Consider the following 20,499-nt stretch of genomic DNA (forward strand, 5'->3'; position numbering starts at 1 on the left):
GACCTGCCCCTCTTCGACCTTCCCCCTGCTTCTTGATGGCACAGAACAGCATCTCAATGCTCTTTCGGTCTCCCCTGCATGCCATGCTCCCGCATCAGCTCTCTTTACCAGGCAAGGAAACACCCAATATTCCAGCCCAGCGCTGGGCAGGATCAAGCCCTTTAGCACTTTAGCCCCCTTATCTAGCATGCACCGCGTCTCCACTCGCTCCCACTGCGACGGGCAGCGTCACAGTGCAGCGGCTGGGGATAAATTTCTCCCTTGTCAATTGGGACGATCACGTGATGCTCCCCACAGGATTACCCCCCTCCCCCACGCAGATGTTGTGGTTTACATTGTTACATGTCCCCCAGATTGTCCTAGGAGAGAGGTGTACGCACCTGGCCAAGTGCCAGCCCAATACAAACACACTAATTCCATAGACTGACAATAGCAAGGGATTATTTCATAAATAACTCCTGACAATGCAGCCTGCATACATTAGGGCCCGATCCTGGCAGAGACCAAGAGACAGCACATCAGGGGACTTCTGAGGGAAGCTAAGAGTGCCCAGCAGCGAGCAGGAAGGGCTGAGCGCCTGCCAGGATTAGCTCCTTCTTTTGCACTAGGCTCCAGTGATGGGCATCTCCAGTCCGATGACCCGTTTCTCTCTCCTTAGATGACCATTGCTATCAGGGCCTAGTAGGCACAACCCAAAACGGCTTCCAGAATAAAGCCCTCGTCACACAGAGGCTGCCGTGGTGAGACAGGCGCTCACAGCTTTGGAACAATGTTAGGTTTGGGAGTGGGGAGGGGAGATTACACATTTGGGTCCAGATCCTCGGCTGGTGTCCATTGACCTAACTCCACGGACTTTAATGGAACTTGGTCAGTTTCCACCAGCAGAGGCTCTGACTCCTTTATCGTATCTCCCTAGCTCCATTTACCACAGGGATGAGCACACTTCTTGACTCAGGGCCACATCGGGATTCCAAAACTGTATGGAGGGCTGGGTAGGGAAGGCTTTGCCTACCCAACAGCCTGGTCCCTGCCCCCTCCCACTTCCCGCCCCCTGACTGCCCCCCTCAGAACCTCTGACTCATCCAACCCTCCCACTCCCTGTCCCCTGATGACCCCGACCCCTATCCACACGCCCGCCCCCTGACAGGCCTGCTGGGACTCCCATGCCTATCCAACCCCCCCTGCTCTCTGTCCCCTGACCACCACCCCCAGAACCTCCACCCTATCCAACCCCCCCTGCTCCCTGTCCCCTGACCACCACCCCCAGAACCTCCACCCTATCCAACCCCCCCTGCTCCCTGTCCCCTGACCACCACCCCCAGAACCTCCACCCTATCCAACCCCCCCTGCTCCCTGTCCCCTGACCACCACCCCCAGAACCTCCACCCTATCCAACCCCCCCTGCTCCCTGTCCCCTGACCACCACCCCCAGAACCTCCACCCTATCCAACCCCCCCTGCTCCCTGTCCCCTGACCACCACCCCCAGAACCTCCACCCCATCCAACAGACCCCTGCTACCTGTCCCCTGACCACCACCCCCAGAACCTCCACCCTATCCAACCCCCCCTGCTCCCTGTCCCCTGACCACCACCCCCAGAACCTCCACTCTATCCAACCCCCCATGCTCCCTGTCCCCTGACCACCACCCCCAGAACCTCCACCCTATCCAACCCCCCCTGCTCCCTGTCCCCTGATGGCCCCGACCCCTATCCACACCCCCGCCTCCTGATAGGCCCCCCAGGACTCCCACACCTATCCAACTCCCCTGTTCCCTGTCCCTTGACTGCCCCCCGGGATCACCTGTCCCTTATCCACCCCTTGCCATGCCACTCAGAGCACCAGGACTGGCAGCCGTGCTGCCTCGAAGAAGCTCGCAGCCCCGCCGCCCAGAGTGCTGCCGGCACAGTGAGCTGAGTCTGCAGGGGAGGGGGGACAGCAGAGGAGGGGCTGGGAACTAGTCTCCCCAGCTGGGAGCTCAAGGGCCCGGCAGGACAGTCTCACAGGCCAGGTGTGGCCCACGAGCCATAGTTTGCCCAGGTCTGGTCTACTTGGACTGCAAACCCTCCAAGTTAAGAAAGATCTGTGTGTTTGTGTGCACTGGGCCACCAGCTGCTCCCCGAATACTTCTACTGCTGCGAAAGCAGCTACAATCAATGTGAAATAAACTGCGGGAACCAAGCATGGCACAGCCACAACCAGCAATGAGCCCAAGGTGGCAGATTCAGAGGAAACGTGGCAGGGATCATGCAGACCCACAGAGTCACAAAACAAACGTGTCAGGTCACATGAATCCTGCGCTGCACTTCTGTGACACTGTACCTCAGGGGAACACCCTGCACTCCCATGTTCATCCTTATAATATGATTGTGTGGTATCCAAGGCAAAGTTTGTCATCTCGAGTGTCTTCGGAAGGCTCATGATGGACTGAGCAGTGTTGTTATAGTAATGTTATAGGCTGTAATTTCATTTATATAGTTATGAGGCTGAAAATGTGTCCTCATGGCTTAAAACAAGCCCAGGCAAAACTCTCCAGAAGCAGAGGGGCAGTTCACACCTCATCAGGGCATGTATGGGACAAACCCAGCCCAGCCTCACAGGAGCAAAGGACAGTGGCCTAGGCAGCAACAAAAGACTCTGTTAGTTTCTCGAGGGAGTCACCCCCCTTCCTTTGGCCAGTTTGGGACTGCAGTGAGGTAATGCTCACCTGACCCTGAAGGGGGAGGGCAAAGCCAAGAAGGAAGAAAGAACATGATAAAATGAAGAGATGTTGCCCATCTTCCTCCTCTCTCTTCCACCTCCATCTACAGATACCAACACCTAGCTACTGAAGCACTGATCAAAGGGGAGAGCCTGGCTGAAGGGCAACCAGCCAGCCTGTGCTGAGAAGCATCTACGTTAGCAAGGGCATTGAGAGTGTTAAAATCATCTTAAAATGCACTTTGCTTTTATTTCATTTGACCAAATCTGACTGGTTGTGCTTTCACTTATAATCACTTAAAATCTATCTTTGTAGTTAATAAATCTGTTTGTTCATTCTGCTTGAAGCAGTACATTTGGTTTGAAGTGTGTCAGAGACTCCCCTCGAGATAACAAGCCTGATACATATCAATTTCTTTGTTAAACTAATGAACTCATATATGCTTTCAGCATTCAGTGGGCACAACTGGACACTGCAAGATGGAGGTTCCTAGGATTGTGTCTTGGACCAGAGATATTGGCTAGTGTCATTTGGTTGCACAATCCAAGGAGCAGCTTACATGCCAGAGGGTGTGTGTGAACAGCCCAGGAGTGGGGGTTCTCACAGCAGAGCAGGGTCAGGCTGGCTCCCAGAGTCAAGGATTGGAGGGACCTAGCAGATCACCAGTCCAGATAACACCAGAGGGGAACATCACAACTTCCATCATGCTTCACACTAGAGGGGGATAGCGTTAGCTTGTATTGACAGATGTGAAAACTGGTGGGAAGTGAAATGACTTTCAGGACACCCTGGGTCAATGGCAAAATCAAACCGTGGAGTCCTGATGTTAGAGGGCTTTCCCTTCACCTCCTCTCCTAGTTCTTGTACCTGGAATAACTGATTCTTCCATATGCACTTATTCAAAAAGACAGTTACCTCAATTTGCAAGGACCCGCAACTACTATCATGAGAGCCCACCATACTCCCTCCAAGCAGCTGCACGGACTGTTGAACAAGCGGACTTAGCTGGCTGCTACTTACCTGTCCAGCGTAATGCATCTGAGTCACAGCACCAGGATGTTACAGGGCTTTCTCTACACCCCCTACCCTGGTTCTTGTCACGCAGACAGAAAGCAGAAGACCAGAAGTCCAAAGTGCAGGCAATGCCATGTTTATTGGGGTTAGTGCCAAGTAAACATATCCAGAGCTCTACACGCTGGCAGAGTCTGTTTCCCAATGTCCCCCTTCCCAGCTCTGACACCACAGAGGCTTTACCCTGTATACCCCTTCCCAGCTCATGTTAGGCCTGCAATAGAGGGTTTTTTACAGGATGGGGAGCAGCAGATACCAGACACAGTGCTGGTATATAATACTTTAAATGCTCTTTATTGATTATAAAACAAACCTTACTTACTTTACATTTACACCCCAAACATACTATGCCACAGTTCAAAGGTCAGAATGGTTTTGATGGCGAGTCGAGATTTTTTTTTATGATAAGATTCTAAAATGCGCTGCGCCAGTGAAAACCATATTTACAGTCACATGGGGCTTTGGATTAATAAATGACTTTGATTTGCAGAAATTATAGGCAACCATTTATAGTTCATTTTGTTGTGTTATTGGTTTTTTGCCTTTGTTTACTAGGTCTTTTACTGACACTATTCCAAAAAGACAATCCTGGATGGGCCGCCATGATCCAAGGTATGCAATTTCCTCCAATTCTTATACAATTTTATATCAGTCCAGCTGGTGGTGTTTCCTTTTCTGTTGATTCTCTGTATTTTTCTTGAAACATGACAAGATTGTTTTTGCACAAATAGTTCTAATCATTCTTATAGAATCATGGAATCATAGAAGATTAGGGTTAGAAGAGACCTCAGGAGGTCATCTAGTCCAACTCCCTGCTCAAAGCCTTCTTAACCTTAAGTTCTTGCTTCGGTTGCCAACTTGCAATGCATGTATTCCTGTCAAGCACACATCATTCATACCAGGCCTCAATGACCTATAACTCATTACATGAATATATGAATCACAATGTATATTGAGATATATATATCCCAGCACTATGACACCACAGAGCCTATACCTCATATCCCCATTCCCAGCTCTGACGCCACAGACCCTTCCCTGTGTCCCCATTCCCAGCACCCTATTCCCAATTCCCTCTTCTTAGCAGGCCCACATATACCTGCAGCGCGCACCCCTAGTCACACCCCTTACAATTTATGGTCATGTTCTGTTCTGGAGGGTCATGAGTTGAGGGTCTTTGTCCCACCTGTTTTGTATCCTATGGGAGGGGTAAGGATTAAGGTTGTGTTTTGGCCAAGGCCAGGCTTTCTTTCGCTTTTAATATTTCTTATGTCTCCCCTGCCAACCCCCTTTGTCCCTCCCAACTGGTTGCTTGACCTTGGCTCAAGAGAGAAGCCAGGCAGACTTCCAGTGTAGCTGGTATATTACACTCCCACCACACCCTGTGACACTTTAATTGCTCTATCTCTTATCTCTCTTCTCATTATACCAACAAACCCAGCTGGCTAGGGAGAAGCAGCAACACACACAGCATCTTTTGCTCTTTGATCACACATATTAGTATAAGGGTACGTCTACACTACCTGCCGGATCGGTGAGTAGCGATCGATCTGTCAGGGATCGATTTATCGTGTGTAGTGTAGATGCGGTAACTCAATCCCCGATCACTCTCCCGTCGACTGCTGAACTCCAGCTCGGCGAGATGCAGAAGCAAACTCGACGGGAGAGCCGTGGCACGGCGCGAGGATGCAAAGTAAGTAATTTTAATTTGATCTAAGATACGTCAACTTCAGTTATGCTATTTTAGTCGCTGAAGCTGTGTATCTTAGAGCGATCTCCCCCCCCACCCCCAGTGTAGACCAGGCCTAAGATACAAGAGTATCAAAAAGTCAACCCCAAAATTCTATCTCAGGTTGGCAAACAAGCCTATATGCTCAAATCTGATTGCTAGTCCTCTGATTGAATCATGCATGTTACCCCTACCCTCAAGCTGTAAACAGAGCCCAGGACCCCTAACTCCCTGTGCCTCTGCTGTAACCATTAGCCCTTATGCCTCCCGGAGTGATCTGATTAGCAGCGGCAGGTCCATGGCTACCAGTCTTGACTCTTAGCCAAAACAATTCGCCAGTGGTGCCAGGCTTAATGTCCAGGACTCTTGGGCCTGATCCTGCCATTGGACACAGGCAGAGATCCTGTGGTAGCCGATAGGAAGTTAGAACGTGAGTTAACATAGTTTAGATTAAAAAACTAAGTAGAAATCAGGTTTCTGGGCCTAAGTGTCCAGGAGTCTGGGAAAGTGAAGTTGCTGGTGCAGAGTTAATGTTCTGGGACAGTAGAAGTGAGCAAGGCCCTGACCCATGTCTGTTCTCATTCTGTCCTGGTTAGAACTGCTCCGAGCGAGGTTTGAAGGACTGTGAATGTTTTATTCAAGTGCTACCTGCAGTGACAGTACGGGGCGGACATTAGCGCGGGTGTTCATTGAAATAGCGGGTAATGCAAGGAGCCAGTCAGGAGGTGGCAGAAATAGAATGAGAATAAGGAGCCGCTTCGTGTTAACGAGGCTGATTACAATGGGTTAGCAAAGGAGCAGAGCTGCTGACATTTCCAGCGAGCTCCACGCAGCAGCAGGTTCCCGGGTTGAGGCTGTTCCCAAGCTGCCCGTTGGCAGATCGCCCGGCCAGGCAGGGTACAACCACTGTTGTGAGTGGGACTCACCCACCTGGCTGCGAACCAGTTGGTCCCCCCAGTCGCTGGGTTTTCCTGCCATTGTCCCGGGCACCGGGTGCTGTGGAGCAAGGTGAACCCACAAACCCTGCGTGGCCGGGCGGGAGGAAAATCACCAGAAGCGTCAAAGCACATTGGGTTTGTGGAGAGACAAGCTGCTCTCCTCCCCGGCTGCTCCTCACTCGTCCCCTGCCCCCAGCCCGTCTCCCCTGCACTCCCTCTCTCGCTGCCTGGCTGAGAGCCCCACCGCTGCGGCAGGCTGCCTGCCAGCTGGGAGGGATGCTCCAGAAACAGCTCCACGAGCTCGGCTCGGAATATCAGCCGCTCTCCGGTGTCAAACTCTGCACTCAGCTTTGTGGGTGGAGGGGCGTTGGCGAAGCACCTCTGGCCCGATCTCCAGCCCCCGTCTGCCCGGTCCCAGTCCCGCCTCCAGTCCTGGTATCCAAGCAGCGCTAAGCTCTAGGTCTGACTCTTCTTGAGACTAATCTCATTACTGAGGCACCGCCAGGCCCTAGTCAAGCTCGGCACCCCAGGAGGTACCTACCTCGCAGGGCGGCTTGGCTACATTGCTCAGGGCTGGGAAAAATGCCCTGCCCTGCGTGCTGTGGCCTGGTTGGTGGAACCTGCACTGCAGATGGAGGAATTCTTCCAGCCACCCTTTCATGGGGGTGGATTTACTAGAGCCAAGGGGAAACCCCTTGTCCTCTTTTGTGTCTGTAGTAAGTGTCCACACTACACAGCACAGGCGCAGCTGCAGCACTTACCGTGTAGCCACCCACAGTGTGAGACAGTCCTGTGATGGGTGGAATCACAGAACCCCCTTGGGAGCTGCCACCTGAAGTGCCAAGACTACTGCCCCTGCTTTCCCTGCCAGCTCAGGACCCCAGCACCCTGTCTTGCTGAGCCAGACAAGACTGTCTGCTCCAACACAGACCCAGGGTCTGAACCACGTGCCCCAAAGCTGCAGGTTTACCTAAAAGCAGCTCGCAGAAGTGTTCCTGTCTTTAACACTCAGATGCCCAACTCCCAGTGGGGTCTAAACCCAACTAAATCATTTTATCCTGTATAAAATGTATGCAGAGTAAACTCATAGATTGTTCACCTTCTATAACACTGATAGAGAGATGCATGGCTGTTTGCTCCCCCAGGTATTAATATATACTCTGAGTTAATTAATAAGTAAAAAGTGATTTTATTAAATACAGAAAGTAGGATTTAAGTGGTTCCAAGTAGTAACAGACAGAACAAAGTAAGTTACCAAGCAAAATAAAACAAAATGCTCAAATCTATGTCTAATCAAACTGAATACAGATAATCTCACTCTCAGAGATGCTTCAGTAAGTCTTTTCCTCAGACTGGACACCTCCCAGGCCTGGGCACAATTCTCCCCCCGATACAGCCCTTGTTCCAGCTCAGGCTGTAGCTGGGGGATTCCTCATGATGGTTCCTCCCCGTTGTTCTGTTCCACCCACTTATAGATCTTTTGCACAAGGCAGGAATCCTTTGTCCCTCTCTGGGTTCCCACCCCCTCCTTCTGAATGGGAAAAGCACCAGGTTAAAGATGGATTCCAGTTGAGGAGACATGATCACATGTCACTGCAAGACTTCATTGCCCACTTGCCAGCGCACAGACACACACAGGAAGACTTACAGGTAAAACACACCCATCCCATCTGCAGACAATTGCCCTGGTCAATGGGAGCCATCAAGATTCCAAACCACCATTAATGGCCCACACTTTGCATAATTACAATAGGCCGTCAGGGTTATATTTCAGATTTCTAGTCCCAGAAACAAGAGTGGTACCTTTATACAAATAGGATGACGGCACTCAGTAGATTATAAGCTTTGTAATGATACCTTACAAGAGACCTTTTACACGAAGCATATTCCAGTTACATTATATTCACTCATTAGCATATTTTTATAAAACCATATAGGCTGCAGCGTCACCCGTCCCTGCCCAGAAGAGCTTACAGCAGACTAGGGAGGCAGAACAGGTGCCCTAGGGTTGGGTCCTTCTTCAACACTTACTGCCAGCGTGGCCCTGGGCCCGTCACTTAATCTCTCTGAACCTCAGCAGCCCCCAGTGCCTGGCACTGCCCCGCTTGCTGGGGTGCGGCGAGACGAGCTGGTCGACAGGTTTTTGGTGGTGGGTATTTTGTTTTTTTTCTGACAAACCGTTTTGTGTCCCAAAACTGCAGTTTTGTCAAACTCGAAACGTTTTGCAGCAGCATGTAGCTCTGGGTGACATTTTAACCATTTCGTTTCCTGTGGCCAACATGGTCCTGTGTCATATTTCAGAAGTGACCAGCAAACCAAAATAACCCCCCGGGATCAAAATGGAGCAATAGAAGGGTCTGAACTGACCTTCCTCAGCATTCCTCTTCCGAGGGACACTTTGAAATGTTTCTTTTATTTCAAAATTGCCAATATCCAACGGCCCTAGTGGCAGTGTTCCTCTTCCAAAGTCACAGGGCGCGAGAGATGCGGGTGGGAAACTGAGGCACTGACTGAGGGCAGGGAACTGCCTGCAGCTTGCCAGGGCCCCAGTCAAGTGCTTGCCCCACCAGCCCACCCTTCCGAGTCAGTCCTGCGCCTTCAACCTCCAGCTGACGGAGCCGCTTTCAGAAGCACAGGGGCTGGGGGCCGCTGTCACCCTAACTCCAAACTCAGCCCACGTCTGCCCGGCCTGCGGGCACAGGTCTCGCTTCCTCTGAGCTCATTCGCAGCTGCACTTTTCCAAGTCCTCCTTGAGAGACTCCCAGCTCCCCCGGCTCTGCCCGCTGAGTCCCCAAGCGGCGCTCAGAATAGTGACCAGAGAGTGGCCGCTGCCTGGGTTTCGTGGCGTTTCCTCTGCAGCAAAGGCACAAGCTAGAAACGCTCCCGGCTAAGTGCTGCTTAACCAGCCGCTGCGCAGCAGCTGGTGCAGCCCAACTCGTGACATTACTGCGCGGCTAAGCCGCTGGCTGCGCGCCTCATGCGCCTCCTCCCCTGGGCTCCGGCCTCACGCCGCTACCTGCCTGCCGGGATTCGGTGCCAGAAACATGATCACAAAGAAAACGAACTCGGGTGTCTTTGTTTTGTAAAGCAGCGACCCACTGGAGCAATGGCCCCGGTTCTCCCTCGCTCTCTCTGCGAGCTCTGCGGCAGGAAGGATTTGGGGGCAGGTCTCCAGGCTGGTCTAGAGGGGGGCAGCCGAGAGTCTCTCTACGATCCCTTTGGCTTTGGAGTCTCTGATTCTGGTTTCTCCGCTCCCGGGGGTGGGACACACGGAGCGAGTCCGATCTCCCTGCGGGAGTGGGACACACGGAGCAGGACCGAGCTTCCCAGGGGTGGGACACACGGAGCGGGTGTGAGCTCCCTGTGGGGTGGGACACACGGAGCGGGTCCGATCTCCCTGTGGGGTGGGACAGATGGAACAGGTCTGAGCTTCCCAGGGGTGGGACACACGGAGCGGGTCTGAGCTCCCTAAGGGGTGGGACACACGGAGCGGTTCCGATCTCCCTGGGGAGTGGGACACACGGAGCAGGTCTGAGCTCTGGGGGGTGGGACACACGGAGCGGGTCTGAGCTCCCTGAGGGGTGGGACACACGGAGCGGGTCTGAGCTCTGGGGGGTGGGACACACGGAGCGGGACCGAGCTCCCTGGGGAATGGGACACATGGAGCAGGTCCGAGCTTCCCAGGGGTGGGACACACGGAGCGGGTCCGATCTCCCTGTGGGGTGGGACAGATGGAACGGGTCTGAGCTTCCCAGGGGTGGGACACAGGGAGAGGGTCTGAGCTCTGGGGGGTGGGACACACGGAGCGGGTCTGAGCTCTTGGAGGTGGGACACACGGAGCGGGTCTGAGCTCTGGGGGTGGGACACACGGAGCGGGTCTGAGCTCTGGGAGGTGGGACACACGGAGCGGGTCTGAGCTGTGGGGGTGGGACACACGGAGCGGGTCTGAGCTCTGGGGGTGGGACACACGGAGCGGGACTGATCTCCCTGGGGAGTGGGACACTAGGAGTGAGTGTGAGCTCTGGGGGTGGGACACACGCAGCGGGTTTGATCTGGGTGGGTGGGAGCAGGACTGACACGGATGCCCAGCTCGCAGGCGGAGCTGGGGCTGTGACTAAAGCGATCCGGGGGAGTCTCATCGCGGCTCGCTCTGCCTTCCCGGGCACCCGTGGAAAGCAACAGGCGCTGAGCTCCAGGCCCCTTTCACACGAAGCGGAGAGGTGTGGGGGTGGGGGGGGACCCCCCTGCACAAACAGCTGCCGATCAGAGCGGTCACGCCTGTCAGTCAAGTTTCGCAGCTCCAGCGAAGGGGCGACCGCCACCGGGGCGGGATTTCTGGGAGTCCGCTGGCTGTGAAATCAGCTGCGCACTAACGCTGACGGCTCCCGCCCGCGCTGGCACCCGAGCCGCCCTCCCGCCGCCTGCAGGGCGGGGGCTGGTTATCGGGGGCCGGCGGGGGGCCCTGACGCGGGAGTTGATGTCACGCCGGGCCGGGCCATATAGGCGGGCTGGCTCCGGGCTGCCAGGTCCCAGTTCAGCACCACGCCTCGCTGAGCAGCTCCCGAGGATTTCGCCGCTCTCCAGCCAGCGCGCAGCCGGGACCCCGCGGACTGACGTGTAGGGAGCAGGCAGCCTGGGCCCCGCTGGCTCCGGACCCTCCCTCGCTCGGCTCCAGCTCAGCGGCGGGGCCGCCCGAGAACCGACGCACCTTGTTACATGCCCGGCAGGCCGCCGGCCGCCCCCGCCCGCACGGACCTCGGCTCGCAGCCGCCCCGCGGAGCCCCGACGCCCCTGCCGACCTCTTCGCTGCGCAGAGACCCGCTCCCCGCCGGCCAGGGGCCATGAACAGCTCCCAGCCCGTCCCCTGGCCCGGCGCGGGGCTGGCCGGGACCCTGGCGCTGCCCCTGGGCCTGGCCGCCTTGGGCCTGGCGGGGCTAGCGGGCAACCTGCTGCTGCTGGCCGTGCTGGGCCAGGAGCTGCGGCGGGGCCGGGGCTCGCCGCCCCTCGCCGGGCTGCTCCACCTCTGCTGCGCCGACCTGCTGCTGCTGCTCCTGAGCGCCCCGCTGCGCCTGGCCGCCGCCTGCAGCCGCGCCTGGCCGCTGGGCCGGCTCCTCTGCCGCGGCAGCGACTGGCTGCTGCACGCCGGGCTGCTGGCCAAGTGCTTCGCGCTGGCGGCCGTCGGGCGAGCCCGCCTGCAGCAGCTCGCCGGCCCGGCCCCCGGCCCGCACGCCCTGCCCGGGCCCCGGCCGCTGCTCCTGCCGCTGCTGCTGCTCTGGCTGCCAGCTCTGGGCCTGCCGCTGCCGCTGCTGCTCTTCAGCCGGCTGGAGCCCAGCCCCGACGGGCCGCGCTGCCTCTTCCAGCCGCCCCCGGGCGCCGCCGGCTTCATGCGGGTCTTCGCCGCCGCCTACCCACTGCTGGCGCTGCTGCTGCCGGCTGCCTTCACCGGCGGCTGCTACTGGAAAGCCCTGCGCGCCCGCGGGCCGCCCCCTCCGGGCCCCAGCACCCGCCTGCTGCTGGGCCTCAGCCTGCTCTTCCAGGCCGCCTGGCTGCCCGCCTGGGGGCTGTGGCTGTGGGGGCGGCACGGCGGGGCCCGGCCGCCCCCGGCGGCGCTGGCTGGACTGGCGCAGGCCGCGCTCTTCCTGCCGGGCGCGCTGGGCCCCGCGGCGCTGCTGGCGGCCTGCCCGGAGTTCCGGGCCGGGCTGCGGGCGCTGGCCCGACGGGGCGGCCCAGGGGCCGCGGAGCGCACCCAGGCGCTGCAGGAGGCGCCGCCGGCGGAGAAGGAGCTTCCGGACGTGCAGCACTTCTGGCAGCACCGCAGGAACACGGCGGCCGGGGAGGAGAGCGACCCGGTGCCCTGGGAGCACCAGGGCACCCCCTGAGCGGCAGCCCTGCCCCGTTCCAGCGGGCGGTCCTGCGCCCCGGGGCCTGGGACCAAACGGCAGCGGTTACCCCGGGCCCGGCGTCCGGGAGAGGCTTGTAAACACCGGGCCTGGGGCTGAGGGGGTGGGGGGGAGTGTCTAAGACGTGACGCCCCTCTGCAGCCTGCATCGCTGCGCGGGAGGGAGCCCCGGGGCTGCTGGGGTTTGAGCCTGTCCCCCAGGGGCAGCGGCTGTTCTCCCAGGCTGCTCCGGCTGCGCCGGCAAAGCCCCCCGGGCGCCGCGCTCTGCATCCGCAGATGTTGGCAGCTGGAGATGTCCAGATGCGCCTCGCCCCGCCCGGCGCCAGTGATTCCCCGCGGCAGGAGTGTGTGTCGCTCCGCCACCGATACCCCCCGCCCCCGCCCCCGACTCTGCAAGTCCCCAGCCAGGGGATAAGTGCCCCGGGCTAACGCCGCTCGGACCCGAGCTCTGTCCCCTGCAGCTGGGCTCTAAGCGGGGGCTTCACGCAGTGTGTGTAGGATGTGAAGCCGGGGGAGGGGATGTGTCTACACCCAGGTGGCTGTTCCGAAGGGAGATCCGCCTCGCTGCCCGCGGGGATCGGAGCGCGCTGCTCTCCGGGGCAGACACTGAGCGGGGGAGCGGCCGGAGCTCTGCGGGCAGCTGGCGGGGGAGCCGGGTGGGCAGGTTCTTTGGTGACCAAGGCATTTCCTCGAGACTAAAGGGAATGCACGGGCGGGCCGGGTTTGTGATCCCCGCAAGGTGGGGGGCGGGGGGGTTAATAGGTGAGAGCGAGAGCAGAAGGTGGCGAGGGGAAGGCTCCGGCTCCCCGCTCACTGACTCTCTGCGCCACCTCCCAGGTGGCCACGGACAGCAGCAAAGGTACCGAGCCCGGCTGTGCCTTTCAGTCCGTGTGTGTGAATCCAGGACACAGGCTCAGCTCTGCAGGGCAGGACCGGCCCAACCCCAAGTGAAAGGAGGCCGGCAGTAAGGCGGGGGGGGGGGGTGATGAACCAGCGGCACAGTCTCCTGCGGGGTGGGGGGGGGGGGTTCTCCAGCACTGCCAGCTTTACACTCAAGCTGGGCTGTTCTACCAGCGCGGCTCCAGGGACTGTTTCGGGGCAGGTCTTTGGCTTGTGCCATCCAGGGGGTCGGACCAGATGATCACGATGGTCCCTCTGGCCTTGGGGTCCAGACCCAGTGATTTCGCCTGGCTCCGTTTTGGGACTCAGCCCCAATCAAGACACTCCACGTGGTCATTTGCAGAGCTCTGGCTACACCCCCCCCCCCCACACACACACACACAAACTGTCTTTCTGGAGCTTTCACTAATCCAGGGGTTCTCAAACTGGGGGTTGGGACCCCTCAGGGGGTCACAAGGTTATTACATGGGGGCGGGTTGCAAGCTGTCAACCTCCAGCCAAACTCTGCTTTGCCTCCAGCATTTATAATGGTGTTAAATACACAAAAAAGTGTTTTTAATGTATGGGGGAGTCACACTCAGAGGCTTGCTGGGTGAAAGGGGTCACCAGGACCAAAGTCTGAGAACCCCTGCACTAATCAGTCCTATTACTAGCGTTGCTGTTTGGAATTCAGAAATATTCTGTGACCATCCCACGCCAAGAGTGCTGGCGAGTGGCTGTTTTCATTCATGATTCCACGTTGGTGTTCATGACTCAAGAATGGGCTGGGGGTAGAATACCTGAAATCAGCTGGATCAGGCAGTCAGATTCAAGGCTTTGTGTATCTGTGAATGTTAAAGGTTTCGTATACAATCACAGTAAACTGAAGATGTCGTAGTTGCAAAATCTGTGCAATCTTTCTACCAGGATATGACCAGTTCCATATGTATCTATGTATTTCATTGATTTCAATGGGCGTTAGGTGCATAAGTACCTTTGAGGATCTGGGCCTTAGTCTCTGTGCCTCAGTTTCCCTATGTAATTTATTTAAGGGGGCCTGTGAGAGAGCTGGAGACTGAACCCAAATCTGCTGAGTCCCAGTGTCTTACGCACAAGACCAACCTTCTCATGGTTGGTGTCTTTCATATTGCTCTAGAGAGCTCTCCCTCTGGCCTCAGTTAAATCTACGGGTAGGGATAAGGAAGAGAATAAGACCTGGATAAGTCCTGAGTATCAGTGAATTTGTTCCTCTAGTTCCAGTGCAAGCTGCTGGGAAACAGAACTGGGGATCCGATGAGGGCCTGGGGTGCAGCCTCCTGGTCTTCGCTCAATGTTGTATCCTTCGGTCTGTTCCAGCCTGTATAGCTTCAGAGCACGTCACCTCTTGAGTCTGTGAATCTTAAACGGTAAAATGATAAATGATAAACTAAGCTACAATAAAGCTTTACAATTTGACTCTTCATCCTCCATTGTACGATAGCAAAGAGGCCTGTGTCACTGTGTGGTGTTTTATTTTCCATGCAAAAATGCTATCAGAGTTCATAATACTTAACACTTATGCAGGGCTTGTCACCTGCAGATCTCAAAGCAATTTACGGAGTTGAATAAGCACTACTAACCCGGTGTTAGAGATGGGAAAACTGAGGCACGGAGCAGTGGGGTGATGAGTAAATGGCAAGGCTGGGAAGAGAACCCTCCTCCTGATTCCTCCCCAGTGCCCTGTCCATTGGACCAGGCCTTTGGGGCAGGAGCCTGGCAGAGCCATCTCGCAGCCCCTAAATCCTCACTTCGGCTTCTGCTCCATGAAGAGGTTTAACTTGTTCCTCTCCTTGATCTGTTGTTATGACGGGCACAAAACTGGTGCTTTAAGGGTCCTTCCCCTGGGGTCCTTTCCCTTGTGCTGCCTCAGCCTGGGAAATTCAGGGATTAATTTCTATAGTGTAACTTTTCTGCTGCTGGCAGGGCGGAGCCGTCTGAGTTCCTGGAAATCTGAGAGCAGGAATATAACAGTGCTGGCCGAGGGGAGGGGTCTTTTGGGAACCAGCCCGACACCCTTCACACACACCCCAAATCCCCACAGACTTCACCAGGAGTTTGGGTGCCCAAGGGATGCAGCGCTGGATCTGCTCTCAGGCTCTGAGGGTGCTGTCCTACTGAGAAGCCCCCTCCCCATTCTTGAACCCCATAATCTTGGGGCTCTGCCCATCTGTACATTCAGATTTGCCTAGAAATTCAGGAAGTGTGGTCTTCACCCCAAGTGTATCACTGTAACTAAAGATGTGATACTATACTGATTTAGTTAAACCAGCATGTGTGTGGACACTTGTGAACAGGCTGGCCACCTCCTATGCACCCCCTAGTGGTCTGAGAAAGCAGCAAAGAATCCTGTGGCACCCTATAGACTAACAGACGTATGGTCTGAGGTCACTGCGCAGGTGGCCTGCCTCAGTTTCCCCACTTCTCAGGGCTTTCTCAGTCAAATGACCACAACACACTCTTGTCAGGTGCAGCACATCCCTTCTTGGGGCTGGATTTATTAACACTGCAAAATCATTCCCCAAGTAAAGTTCTTCAAAATCCCCATCATGTTCACACTCCCAGTCTCTTCCCCGCTGGGTATTTCCAGGGCTTCTCTGCCTGGAACCCTTTCCCCTGGAAGCTGAGGGTTCCCTGTAGACTCTGTAGTGTGAAAGAGAGAGAGCAAGGGAGACCCTAAGCATTGGCCCTCCCCAGTTACAGCTGCAGGAGCTCACTGGACCCCGGCCCAGAGACGCTCCATTGCCAGAGTTGTAGGCCCACACTTGTCTCCCAGCGGCACACCTCAGTGGCAGGGCTTGTGAAGTTGTGGCAATGTCAGGCTGGTGTATGTAAGAGGAGATCTCGGTCCTTTGTCTCCTCCGTGGAACGCCAACCCAAGGTGAACCACAGAGGTCTGCTGCAGGGGTTTATGGACAGCAGAATTACCCAGGCTGACTCAGTTCCTGCAGGCTGGTTAGAGCTGCCTCTGATGCCTTAAATGAGCCACAGCTGGCCTGGCTGGGGCCTCATGGTAGCAATTATCAGGAAGTTACTGACAGCTTCAGTCTCTGGATCCAGCTGGAGAGGGAACAATTCCTTATTCTCTCCACCCCCAGGTAAGAACTTCTGCCTTCCTGAGACAGGGACGGGAAGGAGAAGGCTCCTCGTGAACCGAGCCTCCTCTCTGGGAGAGTCCGGCTAGTCTCTCCTCCCGCGCAGCAGCCACGCGACACTTCTTTGCTGGCCCCTTAAAGAAAGAAAAGGGATCTCTCTGTGGGGAAGGGTTGGAAAGACAGAGGGGAGGAGGGAGAGATTTGTTGTGCACCTTCCATAACATGGTATTTGAGCCTCACACACATCCTGGGGAGGAGGGATTCATGGGGCTGAAGGGAACTTAGCATTAAAGTAGAAAGTTCTTGTAGAGAGGTCAGGATGGGATGTCTCTCCCTGCCCCGGGGCTCTGCCCTCCGGGACTCCAGAACCTGGTCTCTGCAGTAGGACCTCCACAGAACCTCTGGCCCGAAGGACAAACAAAGGAAGTTTCAATGAAGGGTCACAAACCGGTTGATTTAGGAAAGAGTTTTCTGTGGCACCCATTGCCAAGGCATCTTGCTGCTGCAGCATCTGGCCTGGGGCCTCAGCTTCAGGCCTGAAATGATCAGCCCGAGGTTGCATCCACCCCAGATTCAGATCTGAGTACAGCCAGCTCCAGGTTTCATCATTCCAAGGCGAATACACTGAACACGGTGAATCTTCTCCAAGGCCCTCACTGCAGCTCAGCCATGGGACCACAGGCGCTGCACAGCAGGGGCGGTGGGTGAGGAGGTTGCTATGTCCACTCTCCTCTTTGGTGACGGCGCAATCGGCGGCACTTCGGCAGCAGCTCTACTGCGTAGCTTCATTCTTCGGCGGCAATTCGGCAGCGGGTCCTTCGCTCCGAGAGGGACTGAGGGACCCGCCGCCGAATTGCCGCCGAAGACCCGGACGTGCCATCTCTTTCCATTGGCCGCCACAAGCACCTGCTTCCTTCGCTGGTGCCTGGAGCCGGCCCTGCTTGTAGCAATTGCACTGGCTTTAGACGGTGGATTTGAGCCCCAGTGGAAGCAGGAGATCGGATTAGATGAGCACAATGATGCTTTCTGGCTTTAAAATCTAGGAGGCTCTGGAGGTTTTTCACCTTCCTCTGCAGCATGGGGCACAGGTCACTTGCTGGAAGATTCTCTGCAGCTTGAGGTCTTCAAACCACAATTTGAGGACTTCAGTAACTTAGACATAGGTTAGGGGTTTGTTATAGAAGTGAGTGGGTGAGATTCCGTGGCCTGCATTGTGCAGGAGGTCAGACTAGATGATCATAATGGTCCCTTCTGACCTTAAAGTCTATGACTCTATGACTCTATGAAACAACATTAAAAGAATCACTCTCCCACTTAAACAATGTAGCCACCGGAATAACCAGGCCTGCAGCTTTCCCTGCATTGTGAGCTCAGCAGTTAAAAGTGAAAGTTCATAAAGTGTCCCAAGAACCTGGAATAACACCTGCCAGTGGGAACAGAGACAGGCTGCCTTACTTCAACTCAGGGGCATGTCTGGGAAACCAGAGATGTGTAGAGCCGGAAACCAATGGCTCCAAATTGCTATGGCAGATAATTGGGCCTAACTGCTGGATGAAATAACGAGAGGGTGGGCTCCTCTGCCCAGCAGTCCTGGTTGGGTCCTTTTTTAAAAACAGAATGGACTTGGAGCTGAAAGGTGGCTCCCGGGATGCTGGCTGAGTGCAAGCAGGCATGTGAATGCTGGAGCAGTGAGCGAAGGGGAGCAGCAGCTTCATCGGCATCAGGGCTGGCTCCAGGCACCAGCGAAGGAAGCAGGTGCCTGGGGTGGCCAATAGAAAGGAGTGGCCCATCCGTCTGTTGTTGGGGTGGCACGTCCGTGTCTGTGGTGGCACTTCGGAGGCAGGTCCTTCACTCCCTCCTCCTCTTCCTCAGCACTTCGGCAGCTGCTCAACCGGGTTTTCCTTTTCTCTTTTTTTTCCTTCACCACTTCGGGCGGAAAAATAGCTAGAGTTGGCCCTGATCATCATGGCTGCCACCCCTCTGCCTCCTGCTGGGACCCCTGGACCTTTTTCTTCCCAATCCCCAGGATGTCCTGGCCGGACTGGGTCAGAGAGATGGACCCAGGTGACATCACCACCTCCGCTGGCCCCAGCTAAATTCAGAACATCACCTGGGGCCGAGACTTTGCCTGTCCCTCACCTGTGTGTCCTTTTCCTTCCCCATCCTATTGCTTCTCTTTCCTCTCTCTCTCTCCTGTTTCCTCTCTCTGATCAGCCTGGCATAGCCGGCCAAGACTAGATTTAGCAACACTGCGGTGAGCCTGTGACCACAGAGACAGCTAAAAGTGATGCCCTGAACAGCCCGATGCTGGTGCGAGTTTGCCAGGTCTCCGAATGGCCGATCAGACTATAGGCTGGGCCTGTGTCTCTGCAGCAGGGAGGTTGCCAGTGAATGCCAACGCCCAAGACAAAAGCTGCGTTTCTCTCTTTGCTGGTCTTTTCTCTCCCCTTTTGTGCATATTTGTTGTGTCTTGATGTGACAAAGTGGGGGATTTTTTAATTTTTTCATGGTTTTCCAGTGGTTCGCAGGCAGAGGGAGTGGGACTCGGTGTCCCTGGGTGTTACTGGTTTAACGAGGGGAGGGGAGAGGGAGTTTGTTGTTACAGAGCACTGGAGAGGGAACTTGGAAAGGGGCACTCCCCCCCCCCCACGGACCACACTGGGCCAAGAGTGGGCATGATCTGTGAGTCCATGACACTTGCCTTCTAGAAAACTGAGTCAGAATTTAACAACAACAGCTGCAGCCCATCGAAACAGTCAGGGTAGTTACCCCATGCAGCAATGTACCAGGGGAGTGGTGGATTCTCCACTGCTGGCAATTTTTAAATCTTTTTCTAAAAGCTCTGCTCTGGGAATTAGTCGGGGGCCTGTGCTAGGCAGAGGGTCACCATGGCCCCCTCTGGCCTTGCAGTCCATGAAACCGGGACTCGTGCACACACTTGCTGCTAACGCTGGCTCCAGTTGATGCAGCAAGTTCAGTTTCAGTGCACAAGAGCTGGGAACAACCTGAACCCATCCGTGAGCCCAGGCAATCGGAGCCGATCAGAACACGGTAACTACGGGAGCTGATCCTGGGGCGGGTCCCACTGAATTCACTGAGAGCTCGGGGTGCTCGGCAGCTTGTGGGATGGATCCCAGGGCGCCAGCTTAGCCCACGCTCAGACATCACTGAATCACAGAATCCTAGAATATCAGGGTTGGAAGGGACCTCAGGAGGTATCTAGTCCAACCCTCTGCTCAGAGCAGGACCAATCCCCAGCTAAATCATCCCAGCCAGGGCTTTGTCAAGCCGGGCCTTAAAAACCTCTAAGGAAGGAGATTCTACCACCTCCCTAGGGAACCCATTCCAGTGCTTCACCACTCTCTGAATGAAAAAGTTTCTTCTAATATTCAACTTAAACCTCCCTGTCACGGAGTTGTGACGAACTGGGAATGTTCTTAATGTTTGCTCTGAATACTGTGTTGGTGCCTCAGTGTCCCCATGGCAGTTCTTAAGTATCTGGCAGAGCAAAGGGCCAGTGCACCTAAATGCCTGACACTCTGTCTCCTAGCAACTGATGGCCTGGGCCCCTCCTCTGCAAAGGTGCCAGCTGAAGGTGTTGGAGACAAAGGGATCAGGTGACCTCCTGGCCCGGGAAAGGGGCTGAGCAGAGAGGAGGGGCTGGGAGGGGTTGTTAGTCTGGAGCTGGCTGGGGTCAAGGGTGGAGTGCAGACCTGGGGGTCTGGCTCACTGCCCTCCAGAATGGACCCAGCCGAGGGGTCCGGTTCGCTGTATCTACAAGCTCTGTTTTAGACCCTGTTCCTGTCATCGAATAAACCTCTGTTTTACTGGCTGGCTGAGAGTCACATCTGACTGCAAAGTGGGGGTGCAGGACCCAGTGGCTTCCCCAGGACCCCGCTGGGGTGGACTCGCTGTGGGAAGCGCACGGAGGGGCAGAGGATGCTGAATGCTCCAAGGAGAGACCCAGGAGGTGAAGCCGTGTGAGCTTCTTGCCCTGAACAAGTCTGCTCCACGGGAGAGGAGGCTCCCCGAAGTCCTGACTGGCTTGGTGGGGAGCAGTTCCAGAGCATCGCCCGGTGACTCCGTGACAACTGGTGGCAGCGGTGGGATGTACTGCACCCCGTGAATGGCGCTGCTTGCAGTAAGTGACTGG

This window comes from Gopherus flavomarginatus, chromosome 3 (assembly GCF_025201925.1).
Source record: "Gopherus flavomarginatus isolate rGopFla2 chromosome 3, rGopFla2.mat.asm, whole genome shotgun sequence".
Lineage (NCBI taxonomy): Eukaryota > Metazoa > Chordata > Testudines > Testudinidae > Gopherus > Gopherus flavomarginatus.